At 41.1% G+C, this 19,491-nt stretch overlaps 1 protein-coding gene across 3 annotated transcripts in view; it reads right to left on the bottom strand.

Annotated features, from left to right (window-relative positions):
- Positions 1-389: 389 nt before the first annotated feature.
- CDK14 (cyclin dependent kinase 14) overlaps positions 390-19,491 on the bottom strand; it is a 329,408-nt gene continuing 310,306 nt past the window's right edge. For all 3 annotated transcript variants that reach the window (XM_063324807.1, XM_063324809.1, XM_063324808.1), the window contains one exon: positions 390-4,620. The gene's annotated coding sequence lies outside the window, so the exon portion shown is untranslated. The remainder of the gene's footprint in view (positions 4,621-19,491) is intronic.

Below are 19,491 nucleotides of genomic sequence, written 5' to 3'. Positions count from 1 at the left end.
TTTTTTTTTTGGCCAGAAAACTGGCCCTTCTACCATTTCAATTAAATCCCAGCGTACTGTAAATAGGTCCCTTGTCACACATATAACAAAATGGAAAGAGACACCAAATAATTAACTTACTAACTAGTACAGACAGAAATGCGCTGTGTGAAGAACTCTGTTTAGTCAGCACTGCCATGCAGTTTTGATTAAGCTCATGTGTTTGACTGAATCAGTGCCTAATCTTTTCAACTAATTACTGTCTACTGCCTGCCTGCTTCTAAATATTTTTCATTCCTTAAAAATCTGTTGCTTACAACTGTTTCCTTGTTTGTTTTTCGGAGAGCAAAAAGTGAAAGAAAGGCTTTACTCCCCGGGTTAGGACTAGATCACATATATGAAAGAGAAGAGAGATTCTGCTACACTTTATTCAATATGATGTTACAAGAAAACAACAGTTACAGCTGACAAACCATTACATCTTTCATAATACAGACAAATTACAAGGTGTAACAAATAATGCGACATTTATTTTACTGTACTGCTTACTATGCTGTTCTTCTGAAGTGTATATATATATATATTTAATTACATTAACATTGTTTTCATGTACCAGCCCTCCCCTTTTTGTTAAAAAAAAGAACACCTCTTAGTGCACCATACAAAAATCCACGTGGAAGCTGGCAAGCAGGGATTTTGTATGCAGCACCATTGAAATGCATTTTGGGGGCCGGGAATTATTAGTGCATCCTTTACTTTTAGGTTTTTTGCTTATGTGAAAAATGCAAGGCAGTAACATACAGTCACTCCACCTAAATGCTGGTAGGGGAGAGTGTTGTTATGCTCAGTAATGCAACGTAATTCTGTTTATGTGGGGTGTCTGCATTTTGCTCCCCAGTCTGTACAGCCTAAACATTTTATATAACAAAGATTACAAACCCAGTAATATTCACAGATGACTATTTTGTATATGAGCATACCAGAGCATTGACTACACATTCGGTTGCGTGCACTGACACAGAGCGCACAGGGGTGTACGTCACCCACCAGCCCACAGGGAATTTATTATCCTACCTTCTTTCCCCAGGAGTCTGAGGTGCAGAACCCCTGCGCACCAAAGAGGAAGCCAAAACCCCGGTGCCGCTGCCTACTGCTGATGGAATTTTCAGTGTTGCATGTACTGACGACTTATCCTAAACCATGGTTCTGATTAAAAACAATAGTGAGAATTAAAAGGACCCAACTGATCTGGGGACACCATACAGTGATGTTGGCACTATTGGAGTGTCCTGGCTGGTGCCGTGCCCGCTGGGTGTGGATTAGAGCTGATCTGAACCCAGCAGGAGAGAGGACTAAGCCATCTCCAGCTGGCTGACTTGTAAAGTCAGGTTGTGTGAACTTGAACTTGTGAGGAATCTCTGTATCGTGCAGACCATCTCTATCACCATCTTCCCTTCCCCGTTCACTTAATACTAGATCTCATAGAGAGTTAGAACATGCCCTCCTGCTTTTATCTGCCTACTACACCTGCTGCCCTGTGGCTGCTCTCCCCTCTCGCAGCAAAGCCACATCCTCTCGGTATCATCAGGAAGGATCTACTGGGGCTCAGCCAAATGGTAGGAAAATGAAAGTTACTCTGCTGCCGGCTATTGACTCCAAACAAGTCCCACAGTTTCTCAAGGACTGTGCCCCAGAGACTACTGGTCACTTAAGCCCATTTTTTACTATTGAAACACCACATTCCGGCACCTGCAGCACTTCTGGAAGGCCAGGATACTCCTTCTTGTCCCTTTGAAGATTTTGCAGGGAACTAATTTGGGAAGGATGAGAGAAAAAGAGGGTAACACTACTGATGTTGGCTGAAGCTGGTTCAAGAGCACTCATGGGGTTTAAACAGGCCATTCCGCAATGCTGAGAAGAGCTGTGGGGAAAAACCTCACTTCTGCAAGATGCCGGAGAGGTGGGCTAGCTGTCAGGGGGTCAGTCAGGCTAACCGTGCAGGCAAGGGCTCTGCTGCAAGGAGGAAGAGGGAAATAAAGCCGTACCATCAGTTCCCTGGACAAAGGTTCTTCTACTGTCTCAAAAAACCTTGCCATTTCCCAGCAGGTTTGATGTTCCAGAAGAATAACTTGCAGTGCTCAGGTGAATGGCACCAGCTTGCTGAGCCCGTGTCCCCTCGGTGGAGGGAGAAGATCCCCAGGGCCCAGAGCCGCTGCAGGAGAGCAGCAAACCCAAGTCACCGCAGGCAATTGGGGCGCCCAGGAAATAGGTGCATAAGTAAGAGATCCTGGTCACTCCTTAATTGGTCGGTAGCCGAGATAACCTCACTACAGCTGAAAATCAAGTTGCTATTTAGGAACCTAGATATTCATGCACTGTCCTTCGGGCAATTGAGCTTGAAGATTTTTGGACCAACTTGATTTCAGTGGTTGCTTAAAAGTGGGAATGGGGCAGAGAAGATAATCTCAGGCGCACGTGTGTGTACACGCACATACACACACACACACACATACATACCTTAAGCAAACACTGTACATGAGTCACTATGGATAGTAATGCGCTAGCCTTGTGGGAACAGTTGGGGAATTATTCTCTATATTAAACCTTCAGATGTTTAGCTGAGCAGCATAATTGCTTGCCTCCCAATTTAAGCTGCCAAGTAGATGCGTCTATGAAACTACCCTTATATTCCTAATTGAAATCTTTGTTACATTTTCAAAAATTCTTCAGATTTTTGCAGCAAGTTTTTTTTTTTTCTAAAAATAGCTAATTTTAATCATCAAACTGCACACAATTTAAGTAGCAAAGATAATGTATAAAAGACTTTTCTCTTACAAAAAAAAGAAACATGAAATCCAAACAAACCACGTCTAAGGCAGTTTCAGTGTGTGATAAATCCAAAAGTTCAGTGGTCACTTTTTCCCCCTTATAAACACAGGGGAAAAACTGTAGTAAGTTCTAAATAGGAAAGTGGCTTTCAGATGGCTTTTACCAGGTCCTGAAACAGAGATGTCATTGGGGAAAACTGTCTTTTAATGGCTGTGCAAATATTGAGAATATTTCCACGGTTCAGCTCTTTGAAAGTGTAGACTCGTATCCTAGTTCATTAGGAGGCCTTTCCAAGCTACTTGCACATTCAAGGATTTGCCTTATTGGGTGGTTTTTTTCTTATTAAACGCTGCTGGAGTTTAATAAGATGGCAGTAGCACAAATCCTTTTCCCCTCCTTTTAAACACTGAAAGCTAACCCAAGTGTTACCGCACTTCTTAAAAATGTAATTCAATGCATCCAGCAAGCAAAGGATGTCAAATTTATGTGTAGAATAATATTGCCTAGCAAGCGTTTCTGTCCGAGCAGGGCTATAACCCAGCAGCGGTTTTTGCACCATACCCTGCCCTCTCTGAATGCAAAGCATTGTACGTGGTCAGGGCAGTTTTATCACACCCCTGAAGACAACGTTCTCCCCAACCAAAACGTAGTAGGGGCTTCCTTTTCTAAAATCACACAACTCTGTCTCTTGCAAAGTTTGCGTTTGAATGATTCATTCAGAAAAGCTGTCTAAAGACACAGTATCTGGTAGCGCCTTCCAATCAGCTCAGAATACCTATGGAAAATAACTCGAAAGGTGCTTTGGTGTGGAACAGCAAACAGTTTGGGACAGGGAAAATGCTCCGCTTTGCTTTGTATGCGGCAAAGTAACATAGCTAGATTTAATGGTTCATTCAACAAAAGTTTTTCTGTACCTTAGTATCTGCCTTGAATTAAACGGAACCGTTTCATCATCTCTGTTTTCAAGAAAACATTCCAAAAGGTAAATATTGTGAGGAAAAACATAGAGACGTTTGCCAAGACCCATAAAAGAAATATTCTTGAAGGGAACAAAACCGTAAAGAATTCATTGTATATCTGTCAGCTGCGTACATCTCATCGTTTTTGCTTTGTCTTTCTCACAGGCCTATTTTGAAAACTGGCATGCTACATAGCCCAAGCGGAGTAACCAAATTCAGAGTACTGAAGTAAACATGCAATTATTGCCATGTTTTTTAAAATGGATATGAACGGTCTGAGGAGATAATGAAAAAAGAAATAACCCAACAACACTTCAGGAATAGTGGCAAGGTGCTGTAATTGTCAGCCGATCAGACAAGTTGGGCTTGCTCTGGCAGAAATAGTCTTCCCATTGGTTGCAAAATACGCACAACGCTCAAAGAAAACACACAGTCCTTTATGCCACCGTTGGCTTTCTTTTTGTGTGCAGTCGTTACTGAAGAAGTGTGTACACCAAATGTGTTGTCTTAATGTATTTAAGACATTGCTGGTGAAAGCATAAAAATCCTTACAAAGATGCAGCGCTGCAGTGGAAAATCAAACAAAATCAAACACAAAAGACTGAAAGAGTACATGCCATGTATCAGTAAGCAAAAGCTTAATCTTCACATAGTTCTCTGAAATCACAAGGTATCCAAATGCGTGCAAGGTTTTAAATAAATTGCAGGGGGAAAAACAGGGTCTTGCCAGCTTCGATTTTCTTTTGAATGAAATCCACCATAGAGAAAGAAAGGAAACAGGCCGTGGTTCCTTCCTGGTGTCGGCCTCCTCATTAGGTTTTTGTTTCCCTCCTCCAAACTGGTAAATTTAATCCTGTAAGGAAACAATATAAATTATAATAAGCCTCACGAATTGCATTTTTTAATGATTTTTTTTTACTTGGTAAAACACATGTTAGTCCAAAGCCAGTTACGAAGACATCAGCTCAGAGCAAAGGACAGTCTTCCAAAGCACTTCTAGAGCTGGTACCTCAAGAAAATGAACTTAAAACACCAATGTTTTTAGGGTGGTTGCCTAAGTGAGATATATTAATCCATATTCATGGATCTCTGCCCCAAGTGCTAATCTTCAGAGGTGCTATCAGCGCTCACATTCTCCATGGAAATTACAGGCAGCCATAAATAGACAGTTGGCTCTTCTAAAGGTGGTCACACCCCATGAATGCAAAGGAAGGTTGCTAAATGCTGGCACAACTTCAGGAGTTTACAAGCTCTTTTTTGCCCCCTTTCTTACGGAATCCCTAGTGAGCACCTCCACAGTAATGCTTGCGACTAGTTTATGAAAAGGTCTCCTCAGGTTTGCTTCCCAAGAGATATCTGAGGTGCCTTGGGGCACACCATGAACATTTCTGCAAACACAACCAGGTTATGGAGCTCCTTGGTGTGCTGCATTTAAACATATTCACCTTTATTTCAGTGTTTTTCTATTAATAGGCAGATAACTAAAACATCTCCTTTCATATACCCAAAATAAACTGTATCAATAGCTTTGCTTATGTTGTCTTTCACTCTGCTGATGAGTCCTGTTCCTGTAGGTAGGCATAAAGCAGTGGCTGGACTTGCCAGAAGGTACCGTGGTGTTTTTGACGTTTACACAAAACAGGAGGCGGGCTGAGAACATGGGAAGAATTACTTTAAAACAAAGTGTTCAACAACTGCAAGAAGAGCCAGGTGAAGGCTAAATGAAGGCTAGATGGACCGGAGCCATTGGAAGGATTTTATAATTAACATATTTAACTCTTAATAAATGCCAAGTAATAAAGTGAGACTTTCCGAGAAATCCTGTCTTTTCTAAAGTTCAAAATATATTTGTTTTATGAGGTTTTTCAAGACCAAGGATTGTAACTACAGACCTGCTATGCTTTTAGAATGTAGTTGCAGGAAGACAGTCCGATATGGAGGAATTTTAGCACTTAAGAAAAAGAACACCAAAATATTCATTGAGCATGGAACTGGTTTGTATTAGCATGTCCTAAAACTATTTAAATCAAACGGGATGCAGGTGCCAGTGGATCTAGTCTAGCCCTCATTTCCAAAGCAGGAGAAAAACAAGGCATCAATTTTGAACTGCAGTTTCAAGCATAAAATTTTAATTGTGGCTTTCATCAAAACAGCCTAATCTCTACACAACATCTAACTTTCATAATTTCCAGGGTTTCTGTCGTGGTTCTTGAGAGCTCTTCTTCTGCCCTTTAAGCGCCAGAATACCTGAATTGGATTAACAAAAGCCTGTTCTTAATGATGCGTGGCAGCATCTTGGGCCCTCTTGGAGCTCGGTCTGCCACCTCTTCAGTCCTGCTTGGGTTGTTTCCTAAATGCCTCTGGAGTTTGTGTGGAATGTCTGTTCCACATGAAAGTCCCACTTTCCCCAGGGTCTAGGAGCTTGGCTGAAGCGCCAATAAATCTTGTTTCAAGGAATACATTAGAGTTGATCCATTTAGTTTCCCCTTCATAAGCTTAAAAAGAAAAGCAGTGTTTGGAATATGCAGATTCATAACTGCTCAGTGGTGAAACACTATTGACAATATTCCCCGAAATCCATATTTCCCCTCCTCCAAAAGCATTTTTTAGGGATGATTTTTTTGGAGCCCCTCTTTACAAAGAAGCAACTAAATTCCCCCATTTCCCCCCCCACGCCACCGCCATTGTCCCCCACCACCACCCACACCACAGCTGTGGAAGGTGAGCTTCCAGTTTGGAAGCCACATCTGCCCAGATCCAGAACAGCTGGCCTGGCTTCAGGCTAAGCCCAAATTGCTGGAGTTCTAGAGACTGGCATAAGCAGCAGGGACATCTAGGACAGGTAACAAAATGATCTGGATAGAAAAGCTTCTGGATGGAGGCTTTTCCAGGAGTTACCAAATTGCTCAGTTTTGAGAATTACTGCAATCACATTAATTAAACAGAACTTTTCCTTTCTATCAGTGGACCTCAGGACAATTTCTAAAGGAGCAGCATGCTTCTCCCAGGGTTGTACTACAATTTCCCAGTGGCAATACCACATTTTCTGGCTTCAAGTTTGCCTCCGTAGGCAAAGCTAACGACATGTTCTCCAGGGCAGGGCCCGAGCCTGTGAAATGGGGAGTACCTTCATCAGAACCTTAGCGCTTCCAGAACCAAGCCCTAGAACATTAAAAGCTTCCTTAGCAATGAACAAAGCGACAGCCGCTACCTTTTAACACAGGGGCAGAAAACCCTTTGCATACTGGCAACCAGTGCCAGCCCCACTGCGGCCCAAGGCAGAACACACAGGACTAAGAAAGGGTAGCAGAGGTTACACAAACGCCCACGGGACATTGCAAAGTTTTTTGCTGAACGCCATTTGCTTTCCTGCTCTGGCTCAGTATAAGGCAGCTGCCAGTTTTATGACCACAATTCCACCAGCTCCAGCTTTGCTGGGTCCTGCTATGCCAGTGCTGCAACTGGGGTGACTGGTTTCCTGTGAAGCTGAAAGCCTGGGGAATTTTATGGTGGGCAACGCCACATCCCACCTTCTGCATAGGCACAAGATTTAGACTAGATCAAACAGTAAACTCCCTGCAAAAAAAAGGTGGTTTGATGCCACATTTCCCCAATGGTTCTGCCTGGGGAAAGCCAGAAGACATAGTGCAGCTGGAACCAGGGAACGGCTGGTAGTCACGGTCTCTCTGAAACCTTGTTGAAACGCTCAGGCTGCTGGGTTTTGGAAGCCGGTGTGCATGATGGACCCCCGCTTCTCAGCCCCGCACCCTCATGGCCAGGTTGTTCTGAGGCTGAACCCTCGGTTTTGGCTGCCAAGATAATTCCACTGTGTATAAAATCCTTCGGTGAGCTCTGACACAGTGAACAAGCCTGCTGGTTAGGAATATGTACACTGGGAAAATATAATGCTTGCATTTGAGTCCCTAATGCACCGAATGTTATTTGTTTACTTGAAGTGGAGTCAACAGATGAAACCCCTTCCCTCAGCCTGGGAGTGCCCTCATGGTTAGAGCCTTCTCCCAGGCAATGGGCAACAGAGGTCACCTGTCCCGAGGCAGAGGAAGAAACCCAACAGGGATATGCCACTGCAGAGGAGCGCTGCAATCGCTGTGCTGTGGGACAGGAGACCACCTCTTCGCTTTGGTTTTGTTTAAGATGAGACTCATTGTGTCACATCAAATAGACACCTCCCCTAAACTGGAGGAAGAAGAGGGTGTCTCTTTGTCCACAGCAGAAAATCCACAATAAAACCAACATGAAGTTTTAGATTGGTGTGAACCAATCTTGTTATTAAAAAAACATTGTTTCATCAGTGGGGCTCTTGAACTGAAACATCCGTTGCTCACTCAACCAAGAGTTGAGCCCAACAACAACCAAGACAGAGCCCTCCACGCAGTGCTGCTGTTCAGTTCCCAGATGGCTTAGTATTCCAGTTTTGCATTTTTTAAGATGTATTTTAGAAATATCCTTGCTTAGAATTTAATACATTTTCCTGATCATACAAATCAAAGTTTTGCCTGGTGACTTGGCAGATTGTGTTTATGGCCTCTGGTCACAGCTTTGCTTATAAAAGCGTAAATTGTTAAATGAAATATTTACAACTTGTGATTTCCCAAGAGCAAAAGAGGGTTCTTTCAGATCTCCTTTAAAAAAAGAAAACAACAAAACCTGAAATGTAACAGACTGCCTTACAAATGAACTTGTATTATTTCACCACAGGTCCACGTACTTTTGGTTTTCATGACATCTCCACTAAACCTAATAGAAGATTACAAGCAAGTTAATGATGCACTTGAAATATCAAATGACCTAAATCAAGGCGCTCAATTGTATGTTTGTTATCTAGAGAAATCATCTGCTGCATACATCTTGTTTGTCCCAGATCCCAAATGGGATAAAATAAGGTATTGACCCACCTTAAAACCAGCAGAGGCCAACTTCAGAATGCAGTAGCTGTTTTTTGTAACAGTGGTTCTAGGAAGGGAAGCTAAAGCTTGTAATTTAAACGTTAATCATGCTCTCAAGACATGAGGCAGAGGAGAGTGACTAAATCCCAAATATTTTTCTTTATTTTAATTAGTGAAAGAATGTCCTTTCCTTTAAAAATGCAAATCACCAATTGAATACATGCTCCTTTTGGCAGCATCAGCATCCTTCTCCAGGTGCTTCTAATTTCTGTATAAATTATCACTTAGGGCGGAGCTGTGCTCCCACAGAGTATGTGAAGCGCACTCAGAGTGCAGCTCTATTTATCTTGCAGCTGATTTAGCATCATTATAAGAGTATTCATTCTGCAAGGCCAGATTTAAAACAAAACTGTGAGCTGACACCTGGAGGTACTGTATTCTCTATAAGCTGAAACATGGGGGTATTTAAAGTCATCAACAATATATTCTTTCTGCTTCTCCCTCCACCGCACACGCGCACACCACAGACACTGTTCATTCCCTCTAAAAAAAGTATACTATTAACAGGTGATTTTTCCCCATGCCTTTTATTCCCGTCTTTGTTAGAGAAGTCGTTTTAAAAAGCAAACCAAACATTATCAATACTGTTTGCGCTCAGATAATATCTACATGCAACTCGTTGCTATAAATATTAATTAATTGGATCGCCAATACCCATAATGCAACTTTATTTTGACCTACATGCCCTATGAACTAGATATTTTTTGGATTCAATTTTCTTAAAACCAACTGTCAGCATCATGTGACGGCAGAGATGAAAAATGAAAATGAGCATTCCCGCTGTGCAGGTGAGTGACCTGTGGGAGACAGCTCTGCCTGCTAGGATTTTTACACGTACCATCAGACGCAGACCAATTGATTAGATCATCTTATACCCGCCACCAACTAGGCTCAAGAGACTAATTAGAGAGAGTACTGCCTGCACAGGCACCCCATTGACACCTAATTTGCTCAGCCAAAGCCTTTGGGGAGAATGTATTATCTCTGCAGCTGCACTTCATGCATTTCTGATTTGAGGCATAAGCAAGGAGTACTTCTTCACTCTTTTGAGCAAACTGAGTATATAAGCCCTTAAGTGCTAAATACAAGCAGACAAATTAAAGCTGGCCAGCCTCCCATAAATTCTTTTCTCCCTTCAAATATATATATATATGTATACACATACATACATACATATATACACGCATACACGTCTCACTTTATATCTGTGTCTATAATACATGAGCACAAATGCAAGCATACAAATAATTTGTACGTATGAGCCTGAATGTGTGTGGATTGCATGGGTACATAAAGACATTTCTACAAACATATGCTTTAAAATATGCAGTTGTCACGCTGTATAGAGTGCTCTCTTTCGCAGGGAAGTTTTACTTCTGTGAGATTTAAAAGAAACCCAGTTGTTCTAATATATGAAAAATAAATGATGTGCAGCATTGTTAGCTCAGGCTCTGAATCACCCCATGGACACGGCTGAGTAGACTGCTGCCTATAAAGTTGCTGTGTGTATCTTCAGAGGTGTTAGTTCAAAGATTATTTCAGTATCAGCCTAGCTTTGTGGAAAGCTTTTCTTCGATGGACTATACCTTGTTTGTGGTTTCCCGAGGAATACTCTTCACTAAGGCTAAATATAAGATTACTAAAATTGCTTTCCACTGGGCTTTAGTTTTATCTAGTTATCCATGCCCCAAAATACACAGGAGAGGCAAGACTTAAGGCTGTCATTAAAAATTTATTTGAAAAAAAAAAATTCACGCTAGGAAAAACTATGATTTTTTTACAAACTGAGAAGGGTTTGAAGAGAATATTTTCTGCTATAGGCTGGTATGTGATTCTTGAACTCGAGTATCTTGTAACACACAGGAAAATGGTGGATTTGCATCACTTCTAAAATAGCACTGGCACAAAATATCTTCTTCCCTGTGATGCGTCTATAAAGCAAGTTTCAGGAGCTGAAAGAAGCTGAATTATTGCAATTTAATTTCAGCTTATGCCAAAGCCTGTATTGACGTGGTCAGTTTAAAGCGTCAACTCAGGATCCTGCACTGCGGTACCTAAAGAACATCCTCACCTTCCTCCCCTCACACAGGCCACATCTTTTCCAACTCACTTCACATTTCTTTAGCAATATTTAATCTCATTTAATGTTTCAATGACACCTCTGGATTATCTTCGCAACTGTTGGCTGTTAGTCTTTCACAGATGCAGTACTGTATGGTATGCATTAGAATAATAACTACTATCAGTCATTAGAAGAAAGTCACATTTGACAAATAAGTAACTAAGCATTTACTGATTATTTTTTCCTGCTCTTTTCTGCAGTGTCTTAGTTACTGAATTGGTATCCTTATCCACACTGATCTCCCAGACTCTGTCTTCAGGGATGAATATTACTGTATGTTCTTCTCCACAGTTCTAACGTATGAATCATAATACAGATTATATATAGACATGTTCCTGTTTTCAGAATTCCTTTTCCCGCAAAGAATTTTTCACAGATGGACTTGACCCCTAAGCAGAGTGCCACAACTCCAAAGAAAGGGATTTGCCTACGGGAGGTGACTGCAGTTTCAGGGCGGGTGTGAGGGGGGGACCCTGAAAGAAGTGAGTGCTAGACAAGGACTGTAAACTCGTCAGAAAATAAAAAATTAGAATAGCAACACAATTACAAACTAAATGGTTTTATGAGTATATGTACATTAAATAAGTGACATGACCTTATTAAAGGTGACAGGTGTGTGGCAGAGTGGACATGGGGCTGGAACGTAGAAACCGAGAGTTTGGGCAAATGTGACCGTAGGAAAGTCACTTTATTACCTGTAACCTCTGTTTTGTTACAGGGGCTGTTTTATATCCTGGCCTCTGGGTTTAGAGTGTGTCCTCAGATGAGTGCCCAATGTTAGCTGGAGCCATCAATAGTTCAGATTACATAAATACAGTTAAATTTAACAAAAATGCAATATTTGAACAGCTGCAAACTTTGGAAGTTGTTGAAATCCTTACTTGGACTGTGAGTTTTCCAAATTGTACCTTTATGTACAATAAGAGCCCAAAATGACAGTCCTACATCACCTAGGACTTAGTGAACATGCACCCAGCAGCCCAGCCTGGGACGCTGATTCTGAAGAGCGAAGACTTACCCTTAAATGATACACTAGTTGCTAAGTAGCGTGTGTGCATATCAATATTTGCAAACCAACCGCTTGCAATTCTGTTCAAATATTATAATGACTGAAAGGAATACAAGTCCTGATCCTCACTGTAATATATTTTATTCACAATATTCACTCCCAGTGATATTTGATAATGTGATTGGTTTCACCGTTGATTTGTAGGTATACCTTTAATTTTTTTCTGGCTGTGGTAACTTCCAAATTAGTTTTCTCTGAGTCTTTCAGCAAAAATTCTTTCCTACCCTAGCTGCCCACAGCTGAAGTTTTTTCTTTGAGTTGAGAACAAAGTCCACAAAGCCTTTTACAATTACCATTTGAATAAGGCTTCACATGAAAAATAGCCACGACTGAATCTACTACACGTCTTCTAGTTTTTGAGAATAAAGCACAGACCTCTGTGAGTGAGCTCTGGGAAAACTAATACTTCAGACGAAGATACTACAAAAATAGCAGTGTTATCGAGCTCAATATAGTTTGCAAGCAAAGCCATAGAAACCTTATTAAAAACAAAAAAGCAAGCTGAGGATTTTGGTACACATCAAGACCAGAAAAATATGAGTGCTACTTGTTTGCAAGAACATACTTCTCAAACCTGACAAACAGCCAAATCCTTATAACTTCTTATACCCTCCCGTTTGTTTTTCCTTTTGCAAAGGCTTCAGGATTCAGTATGTTATTTTTGTTTTTAATAGCTTAAAGATTTGTCTCCTCTGAAACCGAATCCCTATAAAGGCATAAATTTTCACTCGTGATTATATCAGTAGAAAAAATGAAGGATGTAACTCGAAGATTTTCTAGATTCCAATGCGCAAACAGCCCAAACAAGCCTCCCTCTTTCTTTCCCCTGATTAATACGATGTGTCGAAATTGCTGTTTCTCACCCTGATAACTTGTAAGAAAAGCCTGCCAAAGAGGAACTGACTGAACGTGAACTGGAGAAATCCTGTCTCCCTGGATCTATAATAAGAGAATGTAAACCTACGGTTTTTGCCAGTGTTTGACACAACGGGATCTTTATCTCAGCTCTAGCACCAGCTCTCTACACTGAAACAGATAAGTAAATGCTATGCCTGAACAAAATTTGTAGATTGCGTAATTAAAACATCTGAAAGAAAAAAAAAAGAAGGAAAAAAGAGCCTATCAGTTATGGTTGCATATAACAGAACTGAGAAAAGGAAACGCCTGCTGGAAGATGATATACAGCCATTAATGCTCTGGTTAACAGGTTTGTTACTGGTTTGAACCCCTCTCTGGAGAAAGGGAGCACCAGGAAGAGCTGGTGAGAGAATTCCTCGTTGCGCTCTCTTGCTAAACCGAGCAGCCAAAGGGGCAGGAGATTCAGCCACAAGCAACTGGGTGCAAGTGAGCTGAGCCGTGGTGCCCTTCCACTGCGTCCCATCTGTGTGGCAAAGCCAGCTTAAGAAATTCCCACGGCCTGCAAACCTCACTCCTTATTCCTGCCCTGCAACTTGTGCCCCGGCCCTTGCCCTGATAAAACTGTCTGTGGGACTCCTTTCACACTGGATCACTAAAAGTATCAGAAGTGGGATTATTTTTAACGTAGATCTTCTCAGTGATACAGTTCATATCAAACTTATAAATAGTTGCACCAGCGCAGCTAGCAGGATTAGAAACTGGTGATGGAGGAGGAAGGAACTGCCTGGATAAAGCTAGGCGGAAATTTATCACGCTGGTTTTGCCTGCAAAGACAAAAACGTGGGATTACATCCTTGTTTTTCATCAACAGCAGTTCCCCAGTGCATTTCCCATAACAAAGCTTCACTTTCTAAAGTCTGAAGCCACTTCCCAACTCACAAATGGCTAATTATTTTCAGGTATCCAGAAACACAGTGAAATCTGCCTTAGCTGGCCACTTAGGGGAGCAGACAGAAGTTGTTGCATAATGACCTACTAATTAAAAAGGAAGAAAACCATACTCAAAAGATCTGGGAATACCCGCAAGATTGCCTAATAAGGATAATCTCCTGTACATGTTTCAAGGGAGCAGCAAAGAAGAGATGGCTGAGAGCCCATGCCTCCGACTGAAAGTTCCTTGGATTTTTTTGGTTGGTTTTCATTTTTTAGCAATAAAAATACGTTGGCCTGCCAACATATCAAGGAGATGTTTTACAGTTTGTGAAGCTTCAAGTCAGATTTAAGCAGAGTTCAGAGACTTTAGAAGGGATAGAAAAGCTTCAGATCCTTTACAGGTCTGTATCTAGCTTTGAATGAAGAATACAACCCTGGAGTTCAGAGAGAGCGGATCAACTCTGAGCCAATCTAAATATCATGAATGAAACTTACTGACTGTCAAGCTTGGGACTGATGGTCACTGTTATTTAATAATGCTATTTATCAACTTGAATCTAAGATTATTTCTTCTATCTGAGGCACAACAGCATCTCCCTCCTCTCCCCACCATCTAACGTAACAAAAAGTAAATAAATAACTTCAGGGAATTTATTCGGAAATTTATTCCTGGTTTTCCCTGTCATGGCTTTTATCCCCAAAGCAAAGTCTTCTGGAGAAAATGATATATGATAGACTACATGCCTGCCAGATGACTCATTAGTTTCCTCCTGAAAATGAAGCACCACCTCATGCAACGATTAAAGCATCCACAGGTACTTAAAAATAGGGCATTTTGTGTATGTATGATCATTAATATTAGCCAAGTTACTTCTTGAGAGATACGTGCTGTTGGAACAAATGTAATGCTTCTAGTGTAATCAGTGCAAAGTAGCTATGGCATAGTCTTGAGATGGGTGTGGACCATTTTGCTGGTCAGCTTACAGTTTACGGAAACAAAGATTCCTCTGCAAGGGATCACAACACTAGAAACTACCTTAGTCCCAACAGATAAATGCTAAACATTAAGAAAACAAAGTGCGAATATTCATCATTACCAAAATAACTGTAGTACCTGGAAGTACTGAAAGTACCTGCAGACAGTTTGGAATTAAGTTACGTTTATTAGTTCTTGCTTAGGAAAGAGAGAACTAATGTTCACTTGAAGAAGGAAGAAGAAAAAGGGATGGGTAACCTAAGAAAAAAATACTAAATTTCTCACCTGTATTTTTATTTTTGTTAGTGTTTTTCCTCGAGTTTTTTTCCAAAAAGGGGAGTACTTTTCAAACCAGCAAGGAATTCTTGATTAATCTGGAATGTGGAGTTACAAATGCCTTTGCTTTAGCTTGACCGAACAGACATCACTGCAGTCGCATTCTGGATAGCAAAGATCCTTCTAGCTAAACGCCATCTGGTTAGACATTCTATTTGCTGCTGTGGCTTTTCAGAGACTGAGCATCATGCCAAAGTGGTCATGTCAATTAAAATACATTTTTTAGGACAGCACGGCAACCCTTAAGCACACATAAAATTAGTCAGTATGCAGACCTCACATGCTGAATCAGAAGGATCTTTCCCACAATTATAGTATATTAAATGAATGGCAAGTTTAAGTAATAGACGTATTTAAATTTTGGAATATATTTCCAAATACCATTGTGTACAAAGTTCTTGGGCTATGTGTTCACCCATGCCATGAATGCCATAATGGTACTGACAGAGAGATCAGGAAGTCTTTGGAGTTGACATTTTCAGGCATGAATTGTTTCCCAACCCAACAGTTCTGAAGACTAGAATGGGGCAGGGGAGAAAAAATCCCAGTTTAGGAAATGCAATGGTGTCTATATGGAACATTGCTTGCCTCCGTGCTCATTCCCTATAGGTTCTGCTGGTACTTACTGATTACTGTTATGCAGTCTTCCGCCCATACAACTCCCACTTGGGATTCTTGCTGAAAATCTATGACATTAGAAATAGTTACTGGCAGCTTCAGGCCAGCTGCGTTTTTCCCTGCCAGTTCCATTTTTACATACAAAACCATATGGAGTGCTGAAACAGAAATACTTCCCCAGTGCGGTCTCTGTGGCATGAAATGGAAAAAATGTTCCAGAATTGGCACCTCTACAGAGTATCATGACAGCAATGAGGATATCCTATCTAGTATAAAGAGATCACAAAGCAGCTCAGGGATTTTATTTCTGAGTTCCCACTCTGCCTGCGGTAAGAACCTTTTCCACGTGTATGACTAAGAAAGATGTTCAAATATAACGCATGGTTTGGGAAATCCAACATGAGGTACTTCTCATAGACACAAATTTTAGAAACTGTACAGTGTCCACACCCTTTGAAACTCAGGCCTCCTTCAGATATTACAGAGGCTTCCTACCCACCCACCCACCCCCCAATTGTTTTTTGAAAGACTTACATGTTTTCAAAAAGCTGTCTCACACACTTGAGAGGCTTCATACATGTGGCAGAAATAGTAGATGTCAAATCAGGTGCAACATACCAAGCATTTTGTGGTATGCAAAGACAGGGATCATGGTAAGATGGAGTACTAAAGGCTTTTCTTTCACTGCCATAAGCATCGGTTTTCTTGTAACTGCAAGAAATACTTAATCTTTTTTTTGAAGCTCCATTATAAATGTAAGGTTTTGCATAGCTCATTTAAATAGTTTAAATGACACAAGGTTAAGAACAGGAAAGCCTTTCACCAAAGGTGGTTAGTCCTTTTCAAAGATTTCATATTATTTGAAGCTTACTTTCACTGCATTCTTTTACCTTGGCTGCTTCCCAAGTGGGTATAAGTTAATTAAATAGGATTTTGACCCTTTAACCTTCCCTATAAACTGCATCTTTACCTAACTCTATTTAAATAAATCAGATAAAAAAACAATCATGTAGCAGACTATGTATTTTTACAGCTGTGGAAAAAACAAACATGTCTATTAAGCTTATTTGTAAGTACTTAGTAGTCAAAGCAACAGCCAAGACTCACGGATGATTTTAATTAAAATAAATCTGGGTGGGCACATAAATTCATTTACGATGGCTTTTCTCAAACTGAAACTTCTCTAGCATTACTGAATAGCACTGCACTACAGTAAGTCCTCGTTTGTTGCTGGCGAGTGAAGTTCAGTCCACCTGATTAGCTTGTGTTCATTTTATGAGTCATGTAAAGTGTTGCTAGTCTCTACCAAAAATATCAAAGATACGAGGCTGAAAACTGTTACAGGAAAGGGACAGAAAGAAAGAGAAGAACAGATGGGCAGATAATAACAATACAGAACGATACCCGGGATTTCTGTAACAGACACGCTCTGGGTCTAATTATCAAAAGAAGGTAAAATGGAGAACATCGTGTTGCTCTCTACAGACAGATAGTGTGACTTGCTGTATACAGTTATCCCTTTTTACCTTAAATACAGGCTTTTGAATATAAACACCCCCGATTATCTCAGATTATGAGACCCTTCCAAAAAATGATCGCCTTCTTTTAATTTCATCCAGAAACAAAATATAATTTAGGTATGAAGGATGATAACAGTTCCGCATGAAGAAATGAGTAACTAGCTCACTTACAAAGAATGAACTGCCCCTTTGTGCCCCAGTGATGTGTTCAGGTCTCCGCACAGGCAGTGACAAAGACACTGCCACTGGAGCCTGAGCACTGATCACATCTCTCCCCCCCAGCGGGGACGTCATAAATTGAGTTCATCACAGAACGAAATCCTTCCAAAACGTAGGCCTTTGGTTTGATATATTAATAGCGATACTATCTAACCACCTTACCGGTGTAAGGCAGTTAGGTGTACCTTACTTGATGTTCCGATTTTACGGCCATTTGCTGATAAATACTCACATATTCACGAGTGTTAGATTTTGATCATTGACTGGGACATATTTGCCCGTTTCCTGACACTTCTCTCAACCCGTCGTCACTGAACGAACAGCTGGAAGATGACAACAACAGTCCTGTCACGCATAAGAAGCAGCCCAGCACCGCAGTGTGCGCAGAGAGGAGCGGGCAGAGGCAGGGAGGAGGACCTGTGCACTGACTGCCATCTTCTGAGGCACCACTGAGCTCCTCGTGACAAGGGCTTGGGGTTTTTTAATGGCATCACACACCATGTTTTGTCCACCTTTGTCAAAATACATTAGATTGGGGTTGCTACTGTGCACAAGCTGTGGTAATGAAGATCGATAGGGATAAACTCTTCCCTTTTTCACGTTGCACGGAAGTGGATCATATACTCTCACCAGCGAGGTTTCTCTGCCCACCTTCACTATCCCCGAAACAAAGGTTTCTAAAGTAAGGTCTAGCAGTAGAGTGTGCCCAAAGCAAAAAAACCAACACCAACAAAAAAAAAACCAAACCAACAAAAAAGTGATCAAAAAAGGCAATGGAAATTCTGGAAATTACAATAAATAGTTTAAAGGCATGTCAACAGCTTGTAACTCTCCCTCGTCAGAACATATTTATCCCTACAAGTAATAACCGCCAATAACGGTACTGTAAACTCAGAGAGATACATACTTTGTGCTTTGAAAGGGCTTTGCATGGAGTTATTTTAATTATTTTCCTTATATAGTAAGTGGAGGATGAAAAAGAGATTTCTGAAATAAGAAATGTTATTGTTAACTCACTAATCGCAGCTGAGGGACTTAGGGGCAGTCTGGTTCCTGAAATATCTTTGAGCTTATTTTATAGAATTGACTAAGTTGGTGGTATCCCTGTCACATGGATTTCAATGCAAGGCACCAAAACTTCCTTTATGCAGAAGTACAATAGACAACACTGGATGCTGAAATCATATCCTGGAAAATTTTAGAACATTAATACTTGAAACGGGGAATTTTTATTAATTTAAGGAAGTTAATTTTTCATTTGTAAATGCCTATTTATGAGGCAATTGAGTTTAGAGTTGACGCATAACATACATGCTACGTTATTTAGTTTTCAAACATAAAATACATATCCCCGCTGTTTTGAGAAACTACTGACCCTTAAGAGTCAAAGCAAGGGCTTGATTTCTCTCCTTTGATTCTGGAGGCCCTGCAGAAGAGGGGGTTATGAGCTTCCCTATTTTGCTTCTTGACATTCAACACGCTTATGGCTTGAGACCAACGGAGTAGCTGGGGGCAAACCAGGTATCAACACATCGGCAGAGTCGCTGAGGGGACCTGGGGAAAAAGCCGAGACAACGGTCGAGGAGCCCAGCGTTGCAGAGCAGACCAGGATGGCAGTCTGCAGCCAAAGCCAGGCAACTACACAGCTACAGACGACGAGGTTTCGCAGCAGAAGCTGCTATAATATGGAAATAGATTCTTACCCTCCAGGCCCATATGTCATCACACCAAGCTAAGCCAAAGCTGCCAGCTAAAACGGGCAATTTCACATGAACTTGGCAGGGTGATTGCCGACACAGAGCTTGTTTTCCACTGGTGCCACCCACTCTGCTAATCCAATTCTGCCTCCTGATTTGCTTTTAAATAATAATGAACGCAGCAGATGGGAGGGGAAAATGTTCCTGGCAGTTAAGCCAGCCTGCGAGTGAGGCTCTTTGCTTTTCACATATCTTGTGCAAACTAGCTCTAAACGCAATGTCAAGTGATTAAAAGTGGTTAAACGAGAAAGTCAGGATTTGCCATGTTCTCAGTCATTCAGTCTTTGACCAGGACAGGCAGGCAAACAAAACAGACAGAAGGATAACATGCTGAAAGAGAAAGAACCAA

Source organism: Chroicocephalus ridibundus, chromosome 2 (genome assembly GCF_963924245.1).
Source record: "Chroicocephalus ridibundus chromosome 2, bChrRid1.1, whole genome shotgun sequence".
Lineage (NCBI taxonomy): Eukaryota > Metazoa > Chordata > Aves > Charadriiformes > Laridae > Chroicocephalus > Chroicocephalus ridibundus.
The sequence above is the reverse complement of the archived record's forward strand: the minus strand, read 5'-3'. Positions and strand labels throughout refer to the sequence as shown.